Source organism: Ailuropoda melanoleuca, chromosome 6, assembly GCF_002007445.2.
Source record: "Ailuropoda melanoleuca isolate Jingjing chromosome 6, ASM200744v2, whole genome shotgun sequence".
NCBI classification, from domain to species: domain Eukaryota; kingdom Metazoa; phylum Chordata; class Mammalia; order Carnivora; family Ursidae; genus Ailuropoda; species Ailuropoda melanoleuca.
The window spans coordinates 63,248,981-63,272,397 of record NC_048223.1 but is presented as its reverse complement, the minus strand read 5'-3'; the positions used below and the strand labels follow the sequence as shown (position 1 = coordinate 63,272,397).

General features: G+C 40.3%; 1 non-coding gene and 1 pseudogene across 1 annotated transcript; one reads left to right on the top strand and one right to left on the bottom strand.

Moving 5' to 3' along the window:
• Positions 1 to 11,351: 11,351 nt before the first annotated feature.
• LOC117802891 lies at positions 11,352 to 11,457 on the bottom strand. The gene has a single exon (XR_004626401.1). It is a non-coding gene; the product is annotated as a U6 spliceosomal RNA (small nuclear RNA).
• Positions 11,458 to 17,365: 5,908 nt separating this feature from the next.
• On the top strand, positions 17,366 to 18,293 carry LOC100472939 (annotated as a pseudogene).
• Positions 18,294 to 23,417: the final 5,124 nt, after the last annotated feature.

Here is a 23,417-nt window from a genome sequence, read left to right as displayed (position 1 = left end):
GATAAGACACTCTTTCCCCTGAGGGAAGGTGACCTTGCCTTGAACAATTTTGCTAAGAATCTCCTGCTTATAAAATGCCTCTATTTTGCACAACTCCTTAGAGTTTTCTTTGAGGAGCTCTATGCAGGGCTCGATTCCAGAACCCTGAGCTGAAGGCAGATGCTTAACCAACTGGGCCACCCAGGTGCCCTTGAATTTTTTTTAAAACAAAGCTTTTAACCAGTAAGAATAGTGGGAACTTGTAGATCTAAATTCATTCTTTCTAACAATCAAGTGTTAACCTTAAAAATTAAACTACCAATTATTTTACTAGTAAAAATGGGTTTATTTAAAATAGCAGAGAATTGCAATCTGGAATAAGCAAGTTATAGGTAAGTCATGGACAAATTCCCAGAAGAAAGGAGATAGTGCTCTTTTACAGGGAAAGAAGGGGCTGTTGGGAGGGCTGTTATAAATAAAAATTCCAATGGAGTAAACTGGGAATTTGAAGTATAGTGGCTTTTCATTGGCTGGCTTGTGACAATCTCTCATTGGTTAGGCTGTTGGTTGGTAAGGTGCAGGGGAGGGGGGAGAGGAAACTTTTCTTCCTCTGGCTCAGGAAATAAAATAAAAGGTCCATTTGTCTTGTTGGTCCACAACTGAGCAGGAGTGGTAGGGCATGAGAGCTTCCTCTGCTGGTCTCCTGACTCCATTTTATTTTATTTATTTATTTTATAAAGATTTATTGATTTATTTTAGAGAGTGAGAGCATGGACAGGGGGAGGGGCAGAGGGAGAGGGAGAGAGAATCTCCAGCAGATTCCCCACTGAGCACGGAGCCTGGTGTGGGGCTTGATCTCACGACCCTGAGTTTATGAGCTGAGCCAAACCAAGATTTGAGGTAAGGGAGGGGGAGAGGTGCTAGAAATTGAGCTCAATCCCTAATGGACAATGATTTAACCAACCATGCCTATGTAATGAAGTATTTGTAGAAACCCAAAAGGACAGGATTTGGAGAGTTTCAGGGTTGGTGAATTTATGGAGATTTGGGGAGAGTGGCACTCAGGGCATGGAAGCTCTGGGCCTCTTTCTCCATACATTGCCCAATGCATCTTCTCAATCTGGCTATTTTTGAGTTATATTTTTAGAGTAGAAAGTTAATTTGGTCCTAACAAAATACCTGCAGATCAGCAACAAGGAAGTCGTGACCAACGATGGGGAAGGTCAGAGGCCTGTCCTGGCAGCACTCCACAAGAAGCTGGATCAAACCAGACAGGCCCAAGATGATGGGTACCATGACAGGAAACACTGACCAAATTAGGAAGGAAAAGCACGAAATTCCTGCCCCAAGTAATGAATATTCTGCCCCTAGTTAACAACTGCTGATAAAAGATAGAAACCCAAACCCCTGGGACACAGCTCTCTTGAGCTCACCTGCTTTCTTCTCATGAGAGTGTACTTTCTGCTTTAATAAACTTTCCCATTTGTGTCACTTATCCACAGTGCTGTGTGTCTGTCCTTGAATTTATTCTCATGACAGGATCAAGAACCTTCGGCAACTCCTTGGGATCTGGCTGGGTTAAGTCCCCAGGGCCCAGAGTCTCCCCAGTTCACCTGACAATATCTTTTTACAATAAACTCTGACCTAGTGAGTAAACTGTGTTCCAGAGTTCGGTGATGTGCTCTAGGAAATTAAATGAACCCAAGGATGGCTTCATGGTAACCTCTGATCTATAGCTGGTCAGTCAGAAGCACAGGTAACAACAACCTTGGACTTGCCATGGGCATCTGAAGGGGAGGGCACACTTTGCCGGACTGGGTCCTTAATGTGTGGGATCTGATGTTATCTCCAGGTAGATAATGTCAGAATTGAGTTAAATTATAGGACACCCAGCTTGCATCACAGAATTGCTTGGTGTGTGGAAACTTTCCCCCATCTGATGTCAGAAGTGAAGTACTGCTGCAGTAGAGTATTGAGAGTAGAGGAGACACACAAGAGTGTCTTAGATAACTCCTAGTGAGTGTTAGAAAATTCCTAGTGATTTTCTTACTTTTTGGTCTCAAGAATAAGGACCTCAAAGAGCTTTTTGTCTATGTGGGTTATAGCAATTGTTATTTCCCTTATTAGAAATTAACATCTGTAGGATGTTTCAGTGGTCTTTTCATTTCCAGTTTGAAAATCTGTAATAGGGTTTGTTTTTAAAGAGCTCCTAGCAACTAATCTTAAAGTCTTCAATTCATTTTTCTTTAAATTCTGAATGATTGGTCTCAAAATAATACTACAACTCAACCAACATCATGATATTATAAGAAATGTTCTGTTGCACAAGACACAATAAGGTACATTATGAATACATCTATAAAGCTAAAAGCAAGATAATTTTAATTAAATTTTTCCCAGTAAAATTATCAGATTTCTCATCAGAAACCTTAGAGGCCAGAAGGAAAACAAAGTGTCAACCGAGAATCCTATAATCCTGCAAACTGTCCTTCAAAAATGAGGGAGAAATGAAGACATTCTCAGATAAACAAAAGTCTGCCCTATAAGAAATGCCAAAGGAAATCCTCCAGACTGAAATGAAAGGACACTAGACCCTAGTGATTAGTAACTAGACAGTAGTAACTTGCAACTATATGGAGAAGTAAAGATGTCTGGTAAAGTTAAATATGTGGACAGTTATAAAAGCTAGTATTATTGTTATTTTGTTTTGGTAATTCCACACTTTTTCTATATGGTTTAAGACACTAATGCATAAAAAACAATTACTAGTCTATGTTTTTGGACACATAATACTTAAGATGTAATTTTGTGACGTTAATAACTGAAAGGGGATGGAGATGGACTGCTATAGGAAAAGGGTTTTGTATGTTACTGAGGTTAAACTGTATACATTTAGAGTGTTATAACTTTAAGATGTTGCTATAGACTGAATATTTGTGTCTTTCCAAAATTCATATGTTGAGACCTAACCCTCAGTGTGATGGTTATTTGGAAGTGGGGCCTTCAGGAGGTGCTTAGGTCATAAGGGTAGAACCCTTATAAATGGGATTAGTGACCTTATAAAAGAGATCCCCGAGAACTCCCTCCCCTCTTCTGCCATATGAGGACACAGTGAAATGAGCTATGTATGAAACAGAAAGTGCATTCCTCCCCAGACACCAAATTTGCTCATGGCTTGGTTTTGGACTAATGGACCTCCACAGTTGCGAGAAACACATTTTTATTATTTACAAGCTAGCCACTCTACGGTATTTTGTTATAGTATTAGAATAAGCAGTTATGTTCTAACAGGATACCTGGAGAAGTCATGACCAACTATGGGGAAGGTCAGAGGCCTGGCCCGGCGGCATCCACTAGAAGTTGGATTAAACCAGACAGGCCCAAGATGGTGGATACCACACAGGAAACCCTGACCAAATTAGGAAGGAAAAGCCTGGAACCCTGCTTTCTTGCCCCAAGTAATGAATATTCCACCCCTTAGTTAACAACTGTCAATAAAAGATGGATAGAAACTCAACCCCTAGTGTGCACAGCTTGCTTGCGTGCACATGCTCTGTCTCTCTGTCTCCTACTCTCAAATCTCGAGCATACCTTTCGGTTTAAAAAACTTTCCTGTTTGTGTCTCTTGTCTGTTGTGTTGCATGTTTGTCTTTGAATTTATTCTCGTGACAAGACCAAGAACCTCTGGGTCTGGCTGGGTTGAGGCTCCAGGGCCCAGGGTCTCCCCAGTTCACCAGGCAATAATAGCCTGAACAGACTAAGACAGAAGTTAAAGGTAATCCCTATTATAACCGTAAAGGAAATAGCTACAGAATATATAAAAAAGGAAATGAGAATTAAAATGTTTTACTGCAAAAAATCAACTAAACACAAAAGAAGATGGTAATGCAGGAAATGAGAAACAAAAATGATGTAAGGCATATAGGAAAAGCATGCCAAAATGACAGAAATCTTTCCTTACTAGTAATTACTTCAAATGTAAATGGGAGATTGGCAGAATGGATTAAAAAACCAAGATCCAAGTATATGCTGTCTACAAGAGACTCTAATCCAAAGACACAAATAGGTTGAAAGTGAGAGAATGGAAAAAGACACCCTATGTAAATTGTTAAGAGAGAGCTGAAGTGGCTATATTAACATCAGACAAAATAGATATTAAATTTAAAAAAAGTACATTAGACAAAGAAGGACATTATATACTAATAAAATTTTTAGCACAGAAAAAGATATAACAATTATAAACATTTAGAGACCTAATAACAGACAATCAAACTATATGAAGCAAGAATTGATACAACTGAAAGACAAACAATTCTGCAATAATGGTTGGAGCTTCAATACTCCACTCTCAATAACGGATAGAACAACCAGACAGAAGATAAATAAAGAAATAGAACAGAAAGCTTGAGCAACACAATAAACCAACTAGGTATAAGAAATATATACAAAACACTCTGCCCAACAACGACAGAGTATACATTCTTCTTAACTGGACATAAAACATTCTCCAGGATAGACCATATGTTAAGTCACAAGTTGTCTCAACCGATTTTAAAAAAAGACAAAATCTCTGACCACAACAGGATGAAATTAGAAGTCAATAACAAAGAAAATGAAAATTCACAAAGTTGGGGGAATTAAACAATACACTCTTAAATACCAGGGGGTCAAAGAAAATAATCACAAGAAAAATCAGAAAATATTTAGAGATGAATGAGAATGAAAACACAATATACCATACTGATGAGATGCAGTGAAAACAGTGTGAAGAGGGAAATTTATAGCCTTAAATGCTCACATTAAATAAGATCTCAAATCAATAGCCTAACTTTACCACTTAAGGATCTAGAAAAGGAACACATTAAACCCAAAGCCAGCAGAAAGAAGGAAGTACTAAAGATCAGACTCAAGATAAATAAAAGAGAGAATAGGTAAACAATAGAGAAAATCAATTACATCTAAAGTTCATTCTTCAAGAAGATTAACAAAATTGACAAACCTTTAGCTAGATTGAGGAAAAAAGAAGACTCAAATTATTTAAATCAGAACTGAAGGAGGGGACATTACTACTAATAATACAGAAATAAAAATTATCATAAGAGAGTACTATGAACAATCATATGCCAACAAATTGGATAATCTAGGTAAAACTGACAAATTCCTAGAAACAGATACCCTATCAAACCTGAATCACAAAGAAAATCTGAACTGACCAAGTAAGGAGATTGAATAAGTAATCAAAAACCTCCTGACAAAAGCTCTGAATCTGATGGCTTCACAGGTGAATTCTACCAAATATTTAGACAGGAACTGACACCAATCCTTTTCAAACTGTCTCAAAAAATTGAAGAGAAGGAAACACTTCCTAACTCATTCTATGAGTCTAGCATCCTGATACCAAAGCCAGACAAAGACACTACAAGAAAAGAAACTACAGACCAATATCCCCTATAAACCCTGATGCAAAAATCCTCAATTTATATGGGATCCTTGGCCTGTGGGGTGAAATTCACCATAGAAAGGAAATCCAAGTGGAAGCTCAAAATGTATTCCTGGCAAAGAGAGTAAATGCTGTGTTGAGGAGAATGCAGGGATAACATCACCATCATATCTGCTTAACTCACTGGTCTGGTCCCATCAATGAGGATGGATCCTGATGGATGACAAAGTACAGACTGCAGACCTAAACTGGCCAGCACTTTTTTTTTTTTGTATATGGTTTTTACTTTTAATTAATTAATTAATTTTAAAAATATTTTTAAAATTTACTTGAGAAAGAGAGAACTAACAGGGAGGAAGGGCAGAGGGCGAGAGAGAGAGAAGCAGGATCCTGGCTGAGGAGGCAGCCAGATGCGGGGCTAATCCCAGAACCTGGAGATCATGACCTGAACCAAAGGCAGATGCTTAACAGACTAAGCCACCCAGGCGCCCCTATTTTATTTTTTATGGGAGGGCAGGGAGAGACAGAGGGAGAGGAAGAGAGAGAATCCTAAGCAGGCTTCAGGCTCAGCATGCAGCCCAACCTGGGGCTTGATCTTACCACCCTGAGGGCAAGACCCGAGCAAAAATCAAGATTCCGAAGCTTACCCGAATGAACCACCCACGCGCCGCTGGTTTTACTTTTAAAAGTGACTGAGAAAAATCAAAGAATAATATTTTGTAATATGCGAAAATTAAGAGAAATTCAAATCCCATCATTTATGAAAAAAGCTTCATCAGAACACAGAGGGACACTCGCTCGTTGATGTGTTGTCAGGCTGCTTTGGCACATTACAAATCACAGGGATCAGGTTACACCACCATCGTGTTTCTACCTTGCTACCACTCCAGAGGTGCTGAGAGAGTCCAGCACACGACCAGACTATGCAGTCATCCCAATATTCTCAACTCACAGGAAAGCAACAATCATGAAAACTGGAAAATTTAAACCGGAATATCTCAACAGCCTATTTTCTCCATAAAAATAAAACTTGGAAATCAGGCTGCAGCCAAAGTAAGTTGCCAAGTGGCTCATTATTTTGTCAAGTGAGGAAAACCATTTACTGAGAGTGATTTAATTCAATCATGTTTGATCACAGCAGCCAAAGAAACGTGTTCAGAGAATATAAAGTTGTTGAAGATTATTAGCTTTTTTGCCCGATGAACAGGGGGCAAGTTAATTTCTAAAAATGCGCAGCTCTCCAGCAGAGGGCAGCATTACCCCACAGAGCCAACGCCTTCACTGGTCAAAACACCATGTAGAGGGCCTGAAGGGTGGTTATGTGTTCATTTGCGGAGATTTAATAACCAACATATTAGCTTATTTAATCTTCATCAAAACCCTGTAAGACTTTTATCCTTTTTTACAAATAAGAAAGCTGAAGCTCAGAATGGTTACGTCTAGCCAAGGTTAAGGTATTTGTCTGACTCCAGGACTTGTATTTTTATTTAAGAAAGCAATTTTAAAGTGCTTGTTATGTGCCAAGCACGGTCTAAGCACTTTGCATGTTTTAACTCCTTTCATCCTTATACTAACCCCAGGATTTAGGTACCATTATCATCACCCCCAATTTACAGATGAGGAAACTAAGAAACAGAGTTAACAGTTTTCCAAAGTGATCTGTATCTGCGTTCACTCTGGCTCAGGTCCCTGAAGCCTGTGCTGGCCTCGGCCCCTGCTTTCTGCTGATGAGCTCATCATATGCGGATAAGCCAGGGCTTCTCAAAGTGGGGGGTAGTGTCACCTGGGAACTTCCTAGAACTGCAATTTTGAGGCCACACCCCAGACCTCCTAAATCTGAAACTGTGGGTAGAGCCCAACAACCTGAATTTAACAAGCCCTGAGGTGGTTATAAAGCATGCTAAACTTAGATGCCAGAGCTGATGATTTTCACTGTGTTCCTCCCCACTCCAGTGCCCTCCACGCACACAAGTGAGTGTGTAACACACCCCTGCCGGTCTATACGTTGAGTGAGGGATGCTTTTGAATGTACATACATTTTATGGGTAGAGGCAAAGGTGTTTGTGTTGAGTCTGGATCTTGGCTTGCTTTTAATTACCAGGAGCAAATTTTCTGGGATGTGGTCTTGGGCTGCCTATGTCACAAATTACTACAACAGCAATATCCTTTCCGGCTCCTGCCTCATGTCTGTGTAGCTCTTCTCTCATTATAAAGCTTTTTTTCGCTTTTCTTCTTATAATTTATCATCATACACAGAAATGATCATTTCTGAACAAGTGTCAGAACTTGTGGTCTTCTCTGGGGAGCTCTGTGCTCCCCAGAGTTTACTCTGAGCTGCACTTTCAAAAGAAGGGATGCTGGCCAGACTTCTACAGAAAGGGTAGGGAGTAGTGCTGCTTCATGGAGCCGGGACCAGGTGAGGCAGGCAAGGTTCCCCCTACTGGCTGGGTAAAATGTAAGGGAGCTGCCAGGGTCTGAGGGAGGCACCAACTCCCTCAGTGACTCCCCAGCCAGGCTTCCAAATGCCTTGGCTATTTTGCATGAGGGGATAAGGAGGTAGGACAGTGGGAATTGGGGATTGCTGGATTCAGAGCCTGAGCAAACAGGAAATGCAAGGCTGTCTTTTCCCTCACCCACCCACCCACCCCCACCCCTGTTTCATTTTTTTCTGCTTCCTTCCTTTATTTCCTCCTTACTGTTTATTGTCTCCTACCTGTTTTTCTACCTTCTTTTCCTTTTCTCTCTCTTTTTCCATCTTTACCCTCTCTTTTTCTTTTTCACAAAACAGAGGCTATTTGTGCTGTATCAGTACAAATCCAATCAGGAGAGAGGAGCCACACACTCGTTTTACCAGGGAGGGTTTCGTGCAGTATCCGCCCCCATCCTTATGTAAAGTTTCACTTTCTACAGTTTCAGTTACTGAGGTTAATTGAGGTCTGGAAGCAGCTGTCCCGCAGACATGTTGTCGGAAGGTCAATAGTATCTAACACTATGCCTCACTTAATCTCATACATGGGCATTTTATCATTTTGAATCGTCACAGATAAAGAAGAGTGAGTAGAGTACAATAAGATATTTTGAGAAAGAGATCACGTTTACCTAACTTTTATTATAGCATAATATTACAATTGTTCTGTTTTATTATTAGTTACTGTTGATCTCTTACTGTGCCTAATTTATAGTTCAACTTTATCACAAGTATGTATGTCTAGGAAAAAACATAGTATATATAGGGTCTGTTACTGTCCATGGTTTCAGGCATCCCCTGGGGTCCTGGATTGTATCCTCTGTGGGTCAGGGGGGACTGTTGTATTAATAATTACAGTGGAACTGTATGTATAATGGAATACTACTCAGCCATCAAAAAGAATGAACTCTTGCTATTTGCAACGACATTGATGGAACTAGATGGTATCATGCTGAGTGAAATAAGTCAGTCAGAGAAAGACAAATACCATAGGATTTCAGTCATATGTAGAATGTAAGAAACAAAACAGATAAACAAAAAGGGAAGGAAGGAAAAATAAAATAAAACAAAATCAGAGAGGGAGACAAACCATAAGACTTTTAACTCTAGGAAACAAACTGACAGTTGCTGGAGGGGAGGTGGGTGGGTGGATGGGGTAACTGGGTGATGGACATTAAGGAGGGCATGTGATGTAATGAGCACTGAGTGTTATATGCAACTGATGAATCACTAAATTCTACCCCGGAAATTAACAACAACAACAACAACAAAACAGTTATGGTGGTCAGAGTAACAAGGATTGACTAGTAAGAAGGAAAGAGAAGGATATAGAAATAGCAGATATAAGGGGCAGCCTCCACTGCTCATGCTGAGAGAGGGTGCCCAAGGAAGGCCTCCCCACCTGTTGAGGTATATGATAAAAAAGATGTTAGCTGGACCCAAGCACTCAGGCCCTCCTCACTCCCTCTTCTGTTCTTGGAATGTGGGTTCCACTTGGCGTTTCTGTTCCCAGAGGCTGCTCCAAGGACAGCCTTGAGATGATGATGTGATGTTGAAAACGCCTGCATAGTAAATGTGACTAAGCCCAGTCAGAAACTCTTTATAAATTTTTAAGATTTGGAGGATGGGTACAGGGATCCATTTGTCTTGTTGCGTCTAAGACAAGCCTCATATGTGAGTTCCTTTTGCTATTATTAAAATTGCAACTCACCAGCATGGAGTGGCCTGCCTGTCTTCAGTCTCAGCCTGCCTTCTGTTTCCAATTACACCAGGAAAGCTCCTGAGAGGGTTGCTCCCACCCCACACCTTGGTAGGAACACCACAGTCATGGCTCACGGCTGTGGAGAAGGTGCCGTGGTGCCAAGCTGGAGGAACTTTCTGGAAATCCATCCTCTGTATCTTTTTCTACATCTGCCCTCCAGGGTGCTGGGAAAGCTGAGTCTTACTTTACTTTACTTACCATGACTTCATCGTATCACTTAAAAATAGTACCGGCTAAATGATCACAGAATGCTAGGACATCATTTATTGTAAGACAGACACATCCTGACTTCAGAGAGAGAATGGAGTATGATTATAAAATCGGGTTTGTCTTAGATCGATGAAATACACCCTTTCTCGGCAGCCACAGCCTCAGTACTTGCTTGGCCTCTGGGTTGCTCATTTCTGATCTGACTAACCTTGACCTCCCTGCTCTCTGTCTCAGCCTAATCCTAAGCCTGGAAGCCACCAACACAGGGTCACTTTTCTTCTCTTCTGCCTTTCTGTCCTAGTTCCAAACAGGACAAAGTCAGGGAACCTGGAGACCCAGGCCAGTCTGGGCGTCGGGTATGTCAGGGAGTGATGGTGGCCGGGACAGACCGATAAGGAGCCTGCACGTTGATGGTGTGTGAGACCTCCGTGCAGGAAGTGGGCATTCCTGGAGGGCATTAAGCAGGGCAGTGACATGTCAGTGTGGAAACAGATAGCAGGGAATCAGGGAGGCAGCAGGTATTTTCTCTAGTTTGCCCCAGCCCTTGGAAAAAAAATAGGAGTCAGGTAATACAATGGACTTGATTCTCTGATAGCAGAATCACAGCCCCCGCCCCAGCCCCTCCCCACCAACCCTAGCTGTTGCCACGGAGCAGGGTCCTATGGCTGCTTGCAGAGCTGCAGGTGCGGCTCTCACTGGGGGTTCACAGCTGCACAGGGACAAGCACTTTCCTCCCTCTACTTGTCCTGGCCTTTGAGGTGCTGCCCTGGGTGACTTAGAGTAAGGCCAGGGACAGCATCTCAGCCCAGAGAGTTTCAGTGATCTGTGTTTCTTGCATTAAAAGCTTCTGTGCTTTTTTTTTTGACAAAATGTTTAACTTGAAAAATGAAAAATGAAAAATTGAAAATGAAAAATGAAAAAATGAAAAAATGAAAAATTTCTTTTTTTCCCTGAGAGCCGGCACAACCATCCCGGCTGTTAACTGAGAGACAGACGTTGTGTGTCACCTTTCATTAGGCCATGTCTCTGATTCATAACTTCGGAACTTGTGAGAAGTTATTATTAGAGTAGAACTAAAAGGCCTCACCTTGCTGGAGTAAAATCTTAACTCAGATTTAATCTTCCAGTTCTTAGATTTATACTGTGTCATGTCTCCTTGCAGATGCTTTTTCTGAAGCTGATAATAATGGCATGACTGCTCAGTAAGGAAGGGTGTAATTTCCTAAAAGTTAAAGACAGTTTATTTTATTTTTAAAAAAAATTTTTAAATTTAAATTCAATTAATTTACATATAATGTATTATTAGTTTCAGAGGTAGAGGTCAGTGATTCATCAGTCTTATATCACACCCAGTGCTCATTACATCACGTGCCCTCCTTAATGTCCATCACCCAGTTACCCACCCACCTTCTCTCCAGCAACCCTCAGTTTGTTTCCTATGATTAAGAGTCTCTTATGGTTTGTCTGCCTCCCTGATTTCGTCTTGTTTTATTAAAAACATGGAACGTTTCACGAATTTGCATATTATCCTCACACAGGGCCATGCTAATCTTTTCTGTATCCTTCCAATTTTAGTATATGTGCTGCCGAAGCAAGCACAAGTTAAAGACATTTTAGCAACTTAATTGTGAAATGCATTTCCATCCAGAATTCTCCCAAAGTCATGGTGGTGCCTAAAGGATAGGATTCACTCTTTTGTATCCTGAAAGCCGAAAATCATACTGAGATATGTATTAAGCAGCGCCACCAGGATGTGGACATGAAATTCACGTGACTACTTGGTTTTGGAAACCCTCTGCTGGCACACAGCAGTCAACTGGTCAAGCATGAACCCCTCCTGGGGCCTGGCACTGCTCTTGACAATGGGGGTAAACAAAGTCTCTGCTCTTGAGGATGTCGCTGGGGTAATGAGTAGATACGTTCATGACAGGTACAGATAAGGGCAGTGACGAAGATAAAATAGAGTAACCCGGTGGTGAGCAGTGCTGATTTAGTTAGGGTGGTCAGGGAAGGCCTCTCTGAAGAAAGTGATGTCTAAGTTAAAACCTAAAGAAACATCCTTGTCAAAAATTGGCCCAGCCATCAACCATTACCAGCACCCTCTATCCTAAGCAGAACTGGACTAAGAGGTGGCCTCTGCACTGGCTGAGCAGTTGTCCAGAGTGCTAACAAATAAAAGAAACAAAAGATCACTGGAGGAATTCAGCAAAGTGTAACTCAGTCCTTCTGACAAAGTTGAGGAGAACTTCCCAGTGGGAATAGAAAGTGCTGGTCAAAGCAGAGCTGTCTCTGTACAGGATTGCTGGACAGCTGCCTGCAGCCTCAGCCCACCCGCCTAGAAAGGGGAGGTGCAAGGCCGATTCCAAGGAAGGAGAGATTGCGTTCAGTAAATTTAACCCCTTCAGTATGTCTCTCAAGAAACACTGCTTCAGAAAAATTATGAAAGAGAACATGAGCTCTCACCTCCTAGAGTCTTTCCTTTAGAATGGGTCCAATTTTAGAAAAAAGTTGATGTAACAACTGGCTCACAAGGCAGTGAGACTTGTCACTTACAGGCCAGTTCCATATTTTTCTGGAACATTCTATGACTTGCCGGGTTGAGATCCTCTTCCTCATCCCCACCATAGATGTTGTATCACCTTTTTCTTACGAAACAAAGAGATGATACATTTTACTATTATTTTTCGATGTGAAAGTATGAATTTAAAAATACGATAACCAAGAGAGAAGGACAGATAGAAAAGTACTTGAAACTTCACACTTTCAACCTTACCATAGTGATTACTGCCTGTGAACACTAGGAATCTAAGGGGTCATCTCCCTGTGACTTGACATGCATTTGTTTCCATTTTTCAAAAGAATATACCTTTTGTGATTAAATACAAATTTATTTAATAACAAAACTTAATTCTGTCCTTATAAATTCTTTTCAATGAATGTATACCAAAGGCAACAGTACTATCATGTGGCGGCAGTCGTATATAAGTAAACACTCATGTGTGCACACACATACATTAAAAGAAGTCCTTAAATGGTTGGAAATGACTGCACTCACGTACTTACACTAAATCTTTTAGAAAACACAGCAGGAAATCTAGGGCCTCCATTTCAATATAATGACTTTTCATATTAAAGAAAAACCTTTATTAGCACAAATTTAGCTTTTCAACTTAACTTTATATAACTTAAATTTTATAAATTTAATTTCATAAACTTAAATTTATCGCTTAAATTTTAAGTCAGTATTGAGCCTGGGTCGGTGACCTCTCTAGCTAAGTCAAAACCTACCAATAAGAACATGAGAACAAGATGTATTCTCTGAAGGAAAATGATGCACATACCCCAGGTTTACAATGCAACAGTGGGAAGAAAATAGATTAATTTAAACCACCTAGTACACTATTTTCATAAATCACCCTTGCCGTCCCCTCAAGAGGTCCGAGTTTTTACCTGGTGGTATGATCCAAACCATTCCCATACTTTTCCAAGCCTTTTTTAGTGGTCTGATCTTTACTGGGTTGCTACAGTTTCCCACTGACTATGGGCTAGGGAGTACTAAGTACTAGGGAGTACTAAGAAACACCCAGTGAACGGACTGGCTTTCAGCCATAGTACTCTACTCTCAGTGGGTTGCAGTAGCCTAATTTCCACCTAGTAATCAGCATCAATCAACATGTTTATTCTCTGCTTTTTGTTTAGTGGCCCAAAGATCCCCAAATGGCCAAGGGCAGTCTCAGCTTTCAATTTCACTTTTACTTGATTTAAAAAAAGGCAGTAGGGAAATATGCAGGCCCAAAATGCAAACATTGTAAGCGTAGAACATGACATGTTGGCACAAACCACACCTTGTACCCACCATCCAGATCAAGAAATAGAACGTTATTAGTGTTCCAGAAGCCCTTCTCTGGATCACTTTTCCCATAGGTGAGCACAAATCTGACTTCTCAAACCATCAGTTAGTTTTGTCTGTTTCTGAGCTGTGTATGCACAGTGTGCTCTTTTTCGACTCTCTTTTAGCTCCGCATTACATATTGATAAGATTAATTCATTTTTGCCGCTATAAATTAGTTCACTTGCATTGCTGTTGGAATATACCCCAATTCACTTTCCCATTCCGTTGATAATGGAATTATCTGTTGATGGACATTATGGGTGTTTCCAGCTTTAAGCTCTTTCGGATACTGCTGCCCCAGAGAACCCTGCAGACTTCCTGGCGGATGGACACATGCATTTCTGTTGGGCGTATCTAAGACTGTGTTCCTGGGGTCTGAGGGAATCTGCGTGTTGTACTTTTGTAGATTTGTCCAAACTGTTTATACCCATTTATAGTGTATGAGAGTTTTAATTTTTCTACATTCTTGCCAACACTGGCTTTGTCATTTAGATAGTGGAATTATAGTGGTTTTGACTTGCATTTCTTTGATAACAATTGAGATTAAGTACCTTTTCATACATCTCTTGGCCATTCGAATATCTCTGTTGTGAAGTGAGTATCTTGCCTATTTTTTTTTTTCCATTTGGGTCTTCCCTTGTCAAATATGTAATTCAGGGGCGCCTGGGTGGCACAGCAGTTAAGCGTCTGCCTTAGGCTCAGGGTGTGATCCCGGCGTTATGGGATCGAGCCCCACATCAGGCTCCTCTGCTGTGGGCCTGCTTCTTCCTCTCCCACTCCCCCTGCTTGTGTCCCCTCTCTCGCTGGCTGTCTCTATCTTGTCAAATAAAAAAAAATGTAATTCAAACATATTCTCGCTTATCTTTTAATTCTCTGAATGCTATCTTCTGATGTTCAGATATTCCTAATTTTGATTTACTCCAATTTGTAAATGTTTTCCTTAGTGGTTAGTGCTATTTGTACCCATTAAGAAATTATTTTATGTGCTGCCTGAAGTCATGATGATGTTCTCCTGTTAATATTCTAAAAATCTGTATTGTTTCACTTTTTACATTTAAATCTGTAATTCACCAAGAATGATAGTTTTGCATAATATTTGAGTAGGAATCAAGTTTCATTCCCCCCCCTTATTAATATATGTAATTGAATCACAGCTCTTTTTTTTCACTTTAAAAAAATTTAAATTAAATTAATTAACATAAATGTATTATTTGTTTCAGGGGTACAGGTCTGTGATTCATCAGTTTCATATAATACCCAGTGCTCATTACAACATATACCTTCCCCAATGTCCATCAACCAGTTACCCCATCCCTCCACCCCCCTCCTCTCCAGCCATCCTCAGTTTGTTTCCTTTTTTAAAATAATTTTTAAAAATTTTTAGTTATTTATTTGAGAGAGAGAGAGAGAGCAAGCACAAGAGAGGGGAGGGGCAGAGGGAGAAGCAGACTCCCCACTGGGTAGGGAGCCTGATGCAGGACTTGATCCTGGGACTCCAGGATCATGACCTGAGCCGAAAGCAGTCACTTAACCAACTGAGCCACCCAGGCACCCCCTCAGTTTCTTTCCTATGATTAAGAGTCTCTCATGGTTTGTCTCCCTCTCTGGTTTCATCTTGTTTCATTTTTTCCTCTCTTCTCCTATGATCCTCTGCCTTGTTTCTCAAATTCCAAATATCAGTAAGATCATATGATAATTGTCTTTCTCTGATTGACTTATTTCACTTAGCATAATACCCTCTAGTTCCAGCCATAGTTGCAAATGGCAAGATTTCATTTCTTGATGGCTGTGTAATATTCCATTGTATATACATATACCACATCTTCTTTATCCATTCAACTGTCAATGGACATCTCATCTCTTTCCATATTTTGGCTATTGTGGACATTGCTGCTATAAACATTGGGGTGCAGGTGCTCTTTCAGATCACTACATTTGTACTGTTGGGGTAAATATTGAGTAGTGCAATTGCTGGGTCATAGGGTAGTTCTAGTTTCAACTTCTTGAAGAACCTCCATACTGTTTTCCAGAGTGGCTGCACCAGCTTGCGTTCCCACCAACAGTGTAAGAGGGTTCCCCTTTCTCCGAAACCACACCTGTGGTTTCCTAATTTGTTAATTTTAGCCATTCTGACTGGTGTGAGGTGGTATCTCTTTGTGGTTTTCATTTGTATTTCCCTGATGCCGAGTGATGTTGAGCACTTTTTCATGTGTCTGTTGGCCATTTGGATGTCTGAACCATAACTCTTTAATGAAAAGATCGTCCTTTCTCAACCTTGTGCAGTACCTCCAATCATAGAAGAAGTGTTCAAAGAGAAGATGGGTCTGTTTCTGGAATCTCTAGTCTTCCCATCAGTTTATATGTCCATACTTGTACTGATACCACAGTGTCAGATTTGTTATGTCCTTATAACAAATCTCTATCCAGACAGACAGTGTTAGTCCTCTATCTCTTCCTCCATCTATATTTTTCTTAGCCACTTTTGTCTTTTATATTCCCAATTTTAGAATTTTAGGATTTTACTTGAGATAGCTGTGGATCCTATACATAATTTTGGTCTTTATCATATAGACTCTGTCAAATCTTGGGTATAGTACATTACCTCCCCTCCCTATTTATTAAGTTTTCCTTAATTCCCCTCAATTATATATACTGTTGTTGTTGTTGTTGTTGTTTTTAAGTAGGCTCCACCTGGAGCCCAATGCAGTGCTTGGGCTCACGACCCTGAGACCAAGACGTGAGCTGAGATCAAACGTCAGATGTTCAACCAACTGAGCCATCCAGGTGCCCCCAACTCCTCTCAAATTCTTCTCAATTATGTTTTATACTTTTTTTATGTAGAGGTTTTGTACATTTTTATTAGGTTTATTTTTAAGTATTTGAAGTTTTTTTTAATGACTGTTTTCATAGTCTTTATGTGTGTAATTTTATTTAAGCGCTCACTGCTGTTATAAACAAAATATAGATTTAATTCTTGTGTGATGACTTTAAATTCAGTGACCTTGCAAAAAATCACATGTAGATTTGGTTGGATTCTCTTTCTTCATGTCCTTTTTTTTTTTTTTTTAAAGATTTTATTTATTTATTTGACCGAGAGAGAGCGCCAGAGAGCACAAGCTGGTGGGGGCGGGAGCGGATGGCAGAGGAGAGAGAGAAGTAGGATCCCTCTGGAGCAGGGAGCCCGATGTGCAGCTTGATCCCAGGATCTCAGGATCTCAGGATCATGACCTGAGCCACCTATGCAGCCCATCTTTCTTGGTCTCTGTCTCTCTGTGTATCTCTCTATACATGTAATTATTATTATTACTTAATATTCTTGTTAATTAACCTCCTCAACTTATTAAATCAACCATTACCCGCCATGCAATGTTAAATGGAGTGACGATAATGAGCACCCTTGAGTCATTCTCAATTTCAGAGGGTGACATTTTACCATTAAATACACTGTTTGACTTAAAGTTTTGTTTTGTTTGTTTTTGTCAGAATAGGAAATTTTCTATTTCTAGTTTGCAAAGTTTCTTTCTTTCTTTCTTTCTTTCTTTCTTTCTTTCTTTCTTTCTTTCTTTCTTTCTTCTCTCTTTTTTAGAAATCATGAATTGGGCACTCCAGATAAAGATGGCCGAGCATGGTTACAGATTTTCACTGACTATGTTCAGCCCATCTGGTAAACTTGCCCAGATTGAATATGCTTTGCCTGCTGTAGCTGGAGGAGCCCCTCCAGTGGGAATTAAAGCTTCAGATGGGGGGGGGCTCCTGCGTGGCTCAACGGGTTGGATGTCTGCCTTTGGCTCAGGTCATGATCCGAGAGTCCTGGGATCGAGTCTCGCATGGGGCTTCCTGCTCAGAGGGGAGTCTGCTTCTCTCTCTGCCCTACGCTCCCTCTGCTTGCCCGCGCTCTCTCCCTCTCTGTGTCAAATTAATACATAAAACCTTTAAAAAAGTAAAATAAAGCTGCAAATAGTGTGGTTTTAGCAACTGAGAAGAAACAAATCCGTTCCGTGTGATGAGCGAAGTGTACGGTGCGCAGAGTGGGATCGATTACCGAGCACATAGGCTTGGCTTACCGGGCGGCTCGGGGCCAGGTTACAGAGAGCGCGAGCACAGAGCCTGGAAACGAGTTTAGCGATACCATCTCATTTACCGAGAACCCATTCCCACAGCTCAGCTGGGACAGAGAGTAGCTTTTGTGATACGAGAATACATTCATTCAGGTGATGTTTGTCCATTTGGAGTCTCTTTACGAATTTGTGGTTGGAATGAGGGGCGACCGTATTTATTTCAGTCAGATCCATCTGGAGCTTACTTTGCCGAGAAAGCCACAGCAATAGGAAAGAACTATGTGAATGGGAAAACTTTCCTCAAGAAAAGACATAACAAAGACCTGGGACTTAAAAATTCCACTCATACAGCCATATTAACCCTAAAGGAAAGCTTTGAAGGGCAAATGACAGAAGATAACATAGAGATTGGAATCTGTAATGAGGGCGGATTCAGGACGCTTCCTTCGACTGAAGTTAAGGATCCCTTGGCTGCCATAGCATAATAACAAAGTGACTGGAAAATCTGGAATTTCAGATAATCCCTCTACTTAAACAGGTATGTTTTGTTTTGCAGAGTTCTTGCATGCTTACTTCTACATGGTTTAATGGGCTAATTTTTTTTAAATGACACTTATAAATCATAATAAACTGTTAAATAAAAAAATCATGAATAGGAGCACCTGGGCGGCTGAGTCATTGGGCATCTGCTTTGTGCTTGGGTGGGGATCCTCAGCGAGGAGCCTGCTTCTCCCTCTGCCTCTGCCTGCTGCTCCCCCTACTTGTGCTCGCTCTGTCAAATAAATAAATAAAATCTAAAAAAAAAAATCGTGAATAGGTATTGGATTCTATCAAGTATTTTTTCATGAATCTATGGAGATGGTCATTTGATTTTTATTCTTCATTCTGTTGATGGCATAAGTTATATTGATTGATTTCAAATATTAAGCTATGCATGGATTTCTGGACCAAATACAATTAGGACATTGTATATTATTCTTTTTCATATGTCACTAGCTTCACTTTGCTAATACTTGGTTCAGGATTTTCTGCACATTTATGGGTAGGATTGGCCTGTTTTACAAAGGCTTCTGGTAGCCATATCCCCTTGGCCTACCTCAGATTTCAGCTGCATCTGTGGTGGGCACTGTGGAAGCTGACAGCTCAGGTGCACACAGAGTATCTTCTAGAATTCTCCCCAAAACATTTCTTTGCTCCTAAGGAAGCTTCTTAGCCAACACACATACCACAGGTTTGAGGGAATCAATCCCCACAGGGGCAAACTTCAAGCAAAGGGAGTGGGAGGCTACCTACCACCTATCCAGTGAGCAATTCTGGGAGGAATTCTGTGTGTTTCTCAGAGGTCCTAAGAGAAATGACTCCCCCATGACCTATAGCATTAATCTCAATTACAAACCCTTACATGGCTTGTTTTAATGTAGATTTTTTTTTTACTGTGTTATAACCTATGTGCAGAAAATTGCCCAGATAATAAATGTCCATCTAATGAATTTCCACAGAGTAAGCATATTCACATAACTGGATCAAGAAATAGAGCCTCTCAGCAGCCCTTCTCAGGGCCCCTTCCACATTTTTCCTGCCCTCCCTTGCTGGGTTAGATTCTGCGGCCACTGTGATAGAGCATCACAATCTTAGCTCCTCACACAATACAAACCTATTTTCTTGCCAGTCTCTAGGTGAGGAGTCTGACACGCGTCTCACCCATGGGCTAATATCAAGGTAACAGGCTTCCTTTCTGGAGGATCTGGGAGAGAATTGGTTTCATGCTCATTCAAGTTGTTGGTGAAATTCGGTTCTTCATGGTTATAGGACTGCAGTGCCCATTCCTTGCTGGTTGCCAGCTGAAGGCCACTCCCAGCTTCTAGAGGCCCCCACATTCCTTGACTCCTGACTCCCTTTTTCCATCTTCAAAGCTAGCAACCATCACATCTTTATTCATTCATCTATTGATAGGTACTTGGGCTGCTTCCATAATTTGGCTATCACAAATAATGCTGTTATAAACATAAGGATGCATGTATCCCTTCAAATTAGTGTTTTTGTATTTTGGGGGTAAATACCCAGTAGTGCAATTACTGGATTGTAGGATAGTTTTTTTTTAAATGTTTTAATTAATTAACATATAGTGTATTATCTGTTTCAGAGGTAGAATTCAGTGATTCATCAGTTGCATGTAACACCCAGGCTCATCACATCACATGCCCTCCCTTAATGTCCATCACCCAGTTATCCCATCCCCCCCTACCCTCCAGCAACCCTAAGTTTGTTCCCTATAGTTAAGAATCTCTTATGGTTTGTCTCCCTCTTTGATTTCATCTTATTTTATTTTTCCCAAGATTTAAAAGCCTTTTTTTTTTTAAATAAAAAAGACATTCTTAATGAATTGTAATGTAGCAATAGACAGGTAAAAATATTTGTGGCATGTGTAATAAAAGGGTAATATTTAGAATATATAAAACTTCCCTGGAAATCAATAAGAAAAAGACAAGCAACCTAGTTAAAAAAAATGAAAAAAAAAAAAAAAAAAAAGCAAAAAAAAAAGAGCAAAAAAAAATGAGCAAAGGATAAGAACAGGAAATTTATAAAAGAAGAAATATATGTATACGTAGCTAATAGACATGTAAAAAGATGCCCATCCTCATTCACAACTAGGAGAATACAAATTAAATAATGACGTACCATTTTAAATCTATTAAAATGGCAATATTTTTGAAGTTCGATAAAATCAAAGTTGGCTATGTTGTAGGGCAATTACATATTACTATTGGTGAAACTATTTTGGAAAACAATTTGGCAGTATCTATGCACATCCAATAAAGTGTGTATTCATTGTGATTTTGTGCCATTGCTCCTTGGTATCTACCCTAGAGAAACACTTTTATATGTGCATTAAGAGGCATATGAAGTTATCTTTATTGCAACATTTTTAATATAGAAAAATGATTTAAATGTTTTCCAGTAGTGGAATAGTTAAAAAAAAAAACAACTATGGTACCATCTATACTGTGAAACAGCTGTCAGTGGGGCCTTTAGTCTCCTCCATGTGGCCTTGCAGCTGGGGGTCTCTGTGGAACCAACTTCTCATGGGGTGGTTGGCATCCCCTAGTGCAAACGGAGAGGCTTCCAGGTCAGTTTAAGGCTTCAGCTCAGGACAAATGAACTCACCACTGTTGTTGTATTTGGTTGGGCAAAGGCAGGTGCAGCCAGCTTAGATCTGTGGGGCAGGAGAACAAGCTGCTCCTCTAGATGGTGGAGACTTTGGGCAGAATGGTCTGCTCCCACAAGGGGGGGAGAACTCAAGGCTGTGGTAGGAGCCGGGCTGTCACAACTTGGTTGGAGATTTTGAGGATGGCTTTCCTAAGGATGTGACAGTTGAGCTGAAATCTGAAGGTCAATAACCCTTAGTTAGGGGAGAGGAGAGGGAAGAGTACTACAGGGAAAGAAAGGAGAAAAAGCAAAGGTGTTTTGCTGGTAAGTTGCATGACACTTTACGGGGACGGAGGGAAAGGCCCAACGAGTCTTGAGAGCAGAAAGTGAGGAAGAGTGAAGTTCTAGAGGCACGGGGAGCCAGGTCACTCTGAGCATCTTAGCCTGCGCAAAATATTTCAGATTTTATATGAGACATGAGGATCTGTAGAAAGGTTTTAAGTAGGAGGTGGGTGGGGGAGATGGGCTTCAGACTGACATTTTCACAGATAACTGGGTCTGGCTGCCTGTGCAGCATGGAACAGAGGGCCAGTATAGGTGTCCATCCATGAAGACTTAGGAGACCACTGGAGTGACTGAGGGAGAAGAGCATGGAGTTTTGGGTTTGTTGGTAGCTGTGGACATGGACAAAAATGAGACCCTGTGTGGCAGGAAAATATATACTTCTAGTGTGTGCCTGTGGTCCCGAGGGTAATTATTATTATCCTTTTTTGCTCTCAAAAGTGTTCACATTTGGATACTAGATTATGCTATATTACCCTGTACGTGGCAGGAAAAAAAAGCTGGATCCGGTGATAGAGTAGTTATGGGGGTATGGGAGACAAAGTGTCCAGGATGACTCCGAGTTTCTGACTTGAAGACCAGAGTGGAAGGTGGTGGTAATTGCTGAGCATGGTGACGTGTGGATGGACAGGCTGGGAGATATCATAAGTTAGGCTGAAGATATGCAGAGCTGGCGCTCAGAGTATAAATATGGACTGGGGATAGGAATTGCAAATGAGTTGCTGATGAATAAATAGTCACCAAAACCGTGAGTGAAAAAGACTTTTTCTAGAAAGAAAAGAACACTGCAAAAAGAAAAGGTTACAGGAGGGATCAGAGGAGAGAAGGCTGGAAATGCAAGCTGGAAGCAAAGCGAACACCACTCTATGGAGGGTCCACTTATTTCTGCCAAAAATTAAAATGGAAATCCATTGAAAGTTTTGAATTGAGTCATGACAGGGTATTGTTCTGAGAGTTCACTCAGGAATGTGAGAATTTTAGAAGACAAAGTATTCAATGAAATGACTGTGTGAACACATATCTTCCAGTTAGAAGCATATATAATTTAGACGAATTACTTTTAATCAAATTTAATCTTCATGGGATACCTGGGTGGCTCAGTCGGTTAAGCATCTGCCTTTGGCTCAGGTCATGATCTCTGGGTCCAGAGATCGAACCCCACATCGGGCTCCCTGTTCAGGCGGGAGTCCGCTTCTCTCTCTCCCTCTGTCCCTCCCCCTGCTTCTGCTCTCTCACTTTCTCTCTGTCCAATCCATAAATAAAATCTTTAAAAAATATTTAATTTTAAATAATTTGTTCTCCTTTAAATAATTTCTCTTTAAATATAAAACTCTCTTTAAATAATTTTTTCTCTAAAACAATTTGTTCTCCTTTTGTGAAACCTTAATTAGCAGTGTTTGACATTTGACGGCTTTTCCACTATCCCCTCCTTGCTCTTCAAGAGTTAATCTAGTACAACCCTTAATTAATCTCTGGAGCTATTATTAATGAAATCTGTAAATGGTAATGTTTGAAAAGCCAGGAATCTTAATAATTTCATCCTGATCAGAGTGTGTAAGGTCAGAGCTTCTACAGTTTGGCATCTTATTATAGAAAGATAAAATTTAACTATCACAAGGAAACACAATTTTAGTTATGATCAGGCTTCTATATGAGTCCATTGACCTAAAAATCTCACTCGCTCACAGGGCTGTGTAGATGTACGTAAGTTTAAATTATGATTCTACTATTTTTAGGTTTAGAGCAATTTGTTAGATCTCCCTCATTTTCAACTTCATCAATAAAATAAAAAGAAAAATACCCACTTCATGGAGCTCCTGTGAAGCTCTAAATGAGACAACATCTATATAGTGCTTTATAGTTAATGTACTTTATGAGTTAATATTACAATACTGAGTTTCTGTTTGGGATGATAAAAACTTTTGGAAATAGTGGCTTACAGCATTATGAATGTACTTAATGCCCATGAATTGTACACTTAAAATGACTAAAATGGTAACTTTCATGTTATATATATATTTAGCAAAATAAAAATTAAAAATATGAAATATAATAATTACATACTTGTGGCATATATATATTTAAATGAATAAATATATTTCTGAATTTCAGTTTCAGAG